The sequence below is a fragment of the Penaeus japonicus genome, unplaced genomic scaffold, assembly GCF_977035675.1.
Source record: "Penaeus japonicus unplaced genomic scaffold, GWHDUDI00000001_assembly GWHDUDI00000006, whole genome shotgun sequence".
NCBI classification, from domain to species: Eukaryota; Metazoa; Arthropoda; class Malacostraca; order Decapoda; family Penaeidae; genus Penaeus; species Penaeus japonicus.
This window is the reverse complement of record NW_028234408.1, coordinates 17,299,402-17,306,901: the sequence shown is the minus strand read 5'-3', so window position 1 is coordinate 17,306,901 and position 7,500 is coordinate 17,299,402. Positions and strand designations below refer to the sequence as shown.

Genomic DNA, 7,500 nt, shown 5'->3' with positions numbered 1-7,500 from the left:
TCCAATATATCCATGACAAGGTAAAAAAAAACAACGGTATTTCTTTGCAGACAGAATAGAATAATCATTTAGAGGACAAAAGTAATTAATATGAATAAACAAATAATTATGATAAAGATTACTTATTGTCATACCCATAGGTATATCTGCAGAGTAAAGAACTTTTAAGTGAGAGATCCCAAGTAATAAACTTTTTTGCATGGATTCCGTTATTGCATAATGCAATCGTTTTAAAGTGTTTGTATGCGAGTAATTGATTATATGCAAAGACTGTGGAAATCATTGTATTTTTGTAAATGTGTATTGATGAACTACAAATCTCTTTTCCGTTTTATTGCATAAAATTGATGAAGCTTTTCCAATTTCCAATGAAGAGGACTTTAATGATTTCCATTTAGAATCTACTGTTAAAACAATTAGAAAATCGTTAACAAATGGAAATGTGTGTGTGCGTGTGCGTGTGTGTCTGTGTGTGTTTGTGTGCGTTCATGCGTGCATGCGTGCGTGCGTGACTCCATCTGATGTACCAAAATGTATAACTTGATAGAGATATCAGACTTTATATAAATAAATCAGAGCTGAATCAGACAACAAAGCAATTCGAATAAGACTTTCTTGGCAGTCTACGAATGACAGATTATCCATTAGAATATCTCTTCAATCGGAAATATGTTCTGTTGTCCTTGTGCTTTGCCCTTCTGCTTTACTATAAGATACATCACTATGTGTGTTCCTGTCATCCTTAGCAAGTATTTTCTTATCTTTACTCTCTTTGCCCTGCTTAAACATTTTCCTTATTTCTCAAGCTTACATCTTCGTTCTTACAGTTTTATTGATTCTGGCTATTTTCAACATATTTTCCAGATCCAAGGATAATCTCTCCCTAAACTTTCTGTCTGTGAGATTCAACACAGCTTCTATAATCCTTTCATCCAATCAGGACCACCACTTTACGTTACTGTGTCTGTTCTATCACCACGCATTGGCTTGTGATTGATAGATACATCTCATATTACTTGTTACCCTTCGAGTGCCATTAACATATTCATTCCTCTCTTCACGCTTTGTCAGATGATGAAGCATATTAATTTCATGACATTTATATAAATACAGAGAGAGGAATAACCAAGAATGGTTATAAATAGGGAGGGAAGAAGGAATGGGAGGGGGTGGGAGAGAAAAAAATAATTGGAAGGGAAGGATGAAAGGGCAAGGTGTGAGAATAAGGAGATATTACGAACGTTATAATCATGAAGGGCCAGCATATCAACAGTGATACTATTGTGTTTGATGAAAGAAGTTGTTCATCATGTATTCATAAGTTCTGCCAGCTTGAATGAATAGAAAGGGTATTATAATATAAGAAGGAGGCTTAAATTCCTAGTTAGACTGTTAGAACGCCAGACCGATAAGAGCAGGGAAATAGCTAGTTTAAGAATAATTTATGCCCCAGCCATGGAAACTTTTCAAATGGTTGGTAAATATCTTTGAAACCTATAATACCTTTGCCATAGGTGTAAATGTTTGTCTGTACGTATGTGTGTATGTGCGTGTTTGAATATGCGCATGCACACGCGCTCAAGCATGCATGTGTGTGTTTCTCCGCTTCTCTGATAGAAACTAGTTACCATTTGACAAGCGAGTTCATCCATGAAATACATCCTATTAAATGTTTCGTTGTTTTGTAATTGACAAATGTGTCGTTGGACAGTTATGAGACGGAGAAACGATGTCGGAGTCATCACATTCGTATCAAACCCGCGTAAAGGGATGATAATTTCAATAATGCATTTACAATGATTCGAATGTAATATAATTACAACACATGCAATTTATACTTTCACATTTGCCATACTATCCTTTATTATTTAGTCATAAGTTTACGAAATAAAGTTATGAGAAATGGGGACTGGGAAACTACTACCGAGGTATTTAGAGTACACATGATAAGGTTCAGCCGGTGTTAAGTCTTTGCGAATGTGGTAGAATTAATATAACTCGAGCGTTATTTTCTCGCCATTAGTCGAAAAACATTTCCCCAAATAAAAGCCTACAGATGTTCACGGATGCAACCTGTTCTACATATGCTGCGAGCCAATTATCCGATGGGTTAATCAATTAATGTGCCTTCTATTCCCGACCCGGATCCATCACAATTCTTATAGTTATTAATTGTACATTATTCACATACATCCATTGCGAATTTATCAAAATTTACGAAATTGACTTTATTGTACTAGCTAATCATTACCTATTTACTAGCATTCTGATTTGACTTATTAGCTTGTTTGATTGTTTAGAAGAAATTATTTCATATGTACTCGAAATAACACACCTTACCCACACATGCATATACTCACTCACTCTGTATCCGTTCATTTTTTCATTCTTTTCGTCCTACTCGCAAACTCACGGAGTCTTTACTCACCATCAACCATTCTCACTCTTGCATCAACGCATTTCTCACTTCTATTCACAGTCACACTTGACACTATTATCGTGCTATGGTGTAAAATGAAAGAATCAATTTAGTAAAGTAATTTGGTAGGAAAATTTGGTGCTACCCACACTATTTTTTTCACCCTAAGTTTGTTGAAAGTAAAAGTGGAAAGTCACTTGCATTTTTCTAATTCCTTGCAGCATTCTTGTAGCAATATGCCATACTAGTGGAAATGGTAGGACATAAGTCATTCAAATGTGGAAACGGGACGCATATAACAAATAAACAAAAGTGAAGCATACTGCATTGAAGGAAGAATTCTGTAAGCGTAGGATATGTGAGTGGTGGCAATGTGTTCTTCGGACTTTGTAATTACTCACTCATCTGATCATATTAAAGAAGGTAGTTTTCTGATAGACTGAGGTTCAGCGCCACACGTCATCAAAGACATGTCAAGGTTCACTATAAAACGGTTAAACGTGCCGTGCAGTTAGACGATGGAAGCAGGACAACGGGAACTGCATTAAGGAAAGGGAAATGCAAGTGTGAAGCTTTGTGTGTCAGTATCTATGAGGTTAGACTGAGAAGGTAGAATTTTTAAAAAATATGGAAGTTAGAGCCTATGACAAAATGGATTATTATGTGAAGCATACTTATACTAGTTTTGAATCCACATTTGACGGAGAAAGAGTATTTATCTATTTGTATTGAGTCATGATGTTGTTTAATTGATAGCCCTTTTTAGTTCATAATCTTGCATTCATTGTCATGAAATAGAAAAGTATCCCATCTGGTCATGCAGCTCGATTTCTACTGCACGCCGCCTATCGGGAAATATGCCTGACTAATTCTTGCTGTCAGAGCAATAAAATATGGCAGCTTTTAAAATGCTTAATAAAAGCCTTAAATCACGAACAGAGCAAGATAGAAATCACGACGATGATGTGATGTAATTTGCAACATGAAATAATGCACAGGTACGTTGATGAAGCATAAGTTATGCAAGCTGAATAACAAATGGCTAACACCATCTGTTAAGCTAACTTCTCACTATTAGAAGAGAACGAAAAGGATCCCGATTGAAGAGATATTTTGATGGATAATCTTCTGTCATTCGTAGACTGCCAAGAAAGTCTTATTCGAATTGCTTTGTTGTCTGATTCAGCTCTGATTTATTTATATAAATTCTGATATCTCTATCAAGTTATACATTTTGGTACATCAGATGGAATCACGCACACACACACACACACACACATTTGTTAATTATATTCATAATTGTTTTAACAATATATTTCAAATAGAAATCAGTAATATGGTTTTGATTGGAAATTGGAAAAGCTTCATTAATTCTACGCAATGAAGACGGAAACAGACTTGTAGTTCATCAATACACGTTAACAAAAAATACAATTATTTCCATACAGTGCATTTACTCGTATACATACATATCTAAATTAAGGCTCAAAAGAGGTCATATACAAATGAATATGAAAAATCTCATTGCAGGAGTATTATGTTTAATTACTTTGTTTTATTCAAGATCAAAAATAGCAAATGGTGAATGCATTTATTCATATCAGTAAAGCATTACCATCGTGGTATTTTATAATTTGCCCTAGTTAACCCTTTATATGTGACAAACAGAAAACGTTTGGCGCTAGCCAATCATAGTGCAAGGGTGCTAGCCAATGAGAGCGTAAGAAAAAAAAAAAAAAAAAAAGGCCAAAGTAGTCGAGTGCAGCCCTGGATGACATCCAATATTTGCGGTATTACATCCGTCGCAGTAGGTAGCGGCAGCCTACAAACTGGACGAGTAAAGAGGATTAACATCTTTTGGTGTGAGCCCATATAGGTATTTGTTTTTATTTCATAATTTTGTAGTAAAGCTTGTTTCACATAACCTTACGGTAGAAAACCTTTTGCAATTATTTGGCATTTGTCCCGATTTAATAACCAAGTTACATGATCTGCAGGTATGCAATTTAAAGATTTAAAAAATCGCTGTGCGATATTCCACGCCCTTTTAAACAAACCAACACGCAAAGTGAGGTACATTTTCGGGGACCATCCCGTGCCGGCAGACATCTAGGGCGGTTTCGAGTTCAAACGATTTTCTAGATTTCAGTGATGTAGTATTCTGTTGATATTAACTCCCTCGTAAGTAGGATACTTAAGCTATTTTAGTTGCCTCGTAGTGTCTTGTAAGGAGTAGTATTGTTACTTGTGAAATAGCATCGTAATATGCCGAAAGTATCGAACCATATCGCAGTCAGAAGCCAATCCGTCTGGTTTGACAATGTAAAGGGGAAAAATTAAACTGCACCAAAATTCGCGTAATTCTTCGCTTCGGAAGTGATAGGTAAGGAGTGACTAATCTTAATCCGTGATCTCTATCTGTACGGAAAGATGATTGATGTCTTAGTGAATTTATATCTTGATAGTCTAACGGTCTGTATGCCTAGTCTCGTACTGTTCTATTCGGCCATTATAGCCCTCAATCGAAGGTCGCTAGTTTTGACGGTTCAACTGGTGATTATCACAGGCATGAAACGGTCACGATACTGTCGGGCAGTTGGTACGCCTGGTAAGTTAAAACTTGGTATAGGGGGTAGGGGGGCTATAGAAGTTCGTGATGGCCGATTGGTCCCTTAGGTCGTCTCGTTTAAGGTTGTTCGACTGCTTTATTGAAGTAGATTAAAGGATTGCCCCTAATCATACAAGTATACACGACCACCTCGCTTTTCAACTTTCAATACTGTGAATAAAATATGATGGTAAATCATGCGAACTTCTGTCCAGACAGATTTCCTTACCTAAAGGCGGTAAATTTTCCGAATAAGGCCGCGTTACGAAATAACATAAGTGGTATCGATGGATTCCTCAACTTCTGTTCATATATAGTGGAAAAAATCCGCGCTTTTCCACCCCTGGACCCCACAATCTGGGTCTTTTTTTTTTTTTTTTTAAGGCACTTCGTGTTACTTCGGGGCATATTTCGTATGCAAAATCTCAACCTAATTACCTACTTAACTTTGCCTAGTTTTGAATTAAGCCCTAGCCAAGGGGGGGAGCTTCGCCCCCACCTGGACACCCCCCCCCCCATTTTTTTAGGGCACTTCGTGCAACATACCCTGTGCAAGATACCCCGAAATCAACCTGAAATTCAAACATGGCTGTGTTTACGTATTTACGGCTAGCGACAAGCTGTGGACTGGAAACCCTCAATGAAAAACTGCATGCGCTGTTATGCTCTCTCGGTGTATGGCGCAATATTCCCCATTGTTTACATTATAATTATAGTGCCCTCTGTTGAGTGGTCGCGTCATTATCGGTCCTAGTTTCCTATCCTGAGGAATATATTATGAGACGAAGACTCAGTTGCTGTCATGGCGGTGTGAAGGTAACTCGTGGTCTCGGCATTTTCATCTACAGAAATAATTACGCATCATAAGTATTACGAAGTGCCCTGAATAGAGGTATTCCACAGGTGGGCGTAGCTCCCTCTTGGCAATGGCTGACTTTAAAACCAGGTATAGTGAGGTAGGTAGTTGGGTTAAGGTTTTCGTGATAGCTAAGTAGCACGAGGTGCCTTAAAAAGGGGGTTCCAGGGGGGTGGCGAAGCCCCTCCTTGGCTTGGGCTAACTTCAAAACTAGGCAGTTAGGTAGGTCATTGGGTTAAGATTTTGCAAACGAAATATGGCCGGAATTCATTTTACCCCGCAATTTCCCTGGTCTACTTCATGACTTCCCCTACTATCGGGACCCAGATTGTGGGGTCCGGAGATGGAATCGCGCATTATTTTCACTATATATGAATAGAGGTTGAGGGGAATCCATCGATACCATTTTTGTGGTATTTCGTAACGGAAAATTTACCGAAAAATTTTCATGTTCCTGAAAACTGACTAATAGAGAATATATTATGTTAACGATAGTGAACAAATCTAAAAGACAGACTGTGCTATTTCCTCTGAAATTGAAATTTACAAAATTAGTTGCTGCGATCCATTATTTCGAATGGGTCTTACAATGTTTACAGTACGGTGTAACCATGTAACTCATGTACCTATGAAAACGTTTTCCATTATTATCCATCCTTACACTATGTATATTCATTTCGTGTTAATGAAGATTTTTGCAACTTTGCATAGTAATTATTTATGGTAATCTGCGCATGCGGGTTTTCCTAACCAGGCGATTTGGCATATCCTTAACCCGCCATTCCTTGCCGATCGGCGGTGAAAGGTTTAGTTTAAATTGACGATTTCGGAGATTTTTCCAAGAATATTATGGCGAGGTGGGGAAAATATTTGTATCCGTCAGTGTAGTATCATAGCTCAACTGTTCCGATGTCGACATTGTGTAGACTGGACAAATCCATCCAGACCCTTTGAATTTCGGTGCGGTAAATTTTCCGAATACCTTCAGTGGTTTAATGTATTCCTCACCCTCAACTAGTATATGGGGGATAAAATCCGCGATTCCCTGTACCCCACAAACTGGGTCCCGATAGTAGGGGAGGACATGAAGTAAGTCGGGGAGATTGCGGGGTAATGACTAAATTGCATTGATATTATACAGATGTACCTTAGTTTTATCTTATACTTGTCTATTGTAAAATATAAATGTAGAAGTTGAGATGGTATAGGATAAATTTTAAGACAGCCATAAGAAATACGGGAAATTGTACATCTAGTCGATATAAAGAAATTTATGACCATTTACATATCGAGCACTTCCTCCACAAATTAATACGGAATGTATTCAGCCGGTTTGATGTGTATTTGTCTCGGTATCCGTCTCGGTGTAATATCAGGACTTCGGTTAATAGATCTTGCTGAATAGCGGACACGGCCGACTTTCTAGATTTTTCACGTGTTTTTGCTGCATGCTTAATAGAATTCAGCTTGTTTTGCCCCATACTTTATACCCTCCCTTACCTTCGTTTTTTTTTTTTTTTTTTCGAGAAAGTAATTTGCGGTGGAAAATGGTAGCAAATTCACGTAATACGAATCGGAGAATTGCAGATAAAACTTTGGATAGCGAAATTCGATGGC

General features: G+C 37.6%; 1 protein-coding gene across 4 annotated transcripts in view; it reads left to right on the top strand.

The window, feature by feature from the left end:
• Positions 1–7,500, top strand: part of LOC122244196 (uncharacterized) — an 88,706-nt gene that overhangs the window by 61,945 nt on the left and 19,261 nt on the right. The window contains exon 1 of one of the 4 annotated variants that reach the window (XM_086537690.1): positions 4,164–4,295. The exons of 2 other annotated variants lie outside the window; for them this stretch is intronic. The gene's annotated coding sequence lies outside the window, so the exon portion shown is untranslated. Of the gene's footprint in view, positions 1–4,163; positions 4,296–7,500 lie in introns of those variants that run through there. One more of the 4 variants, XM_086537691.1, reaches the window with a different exon arrangement.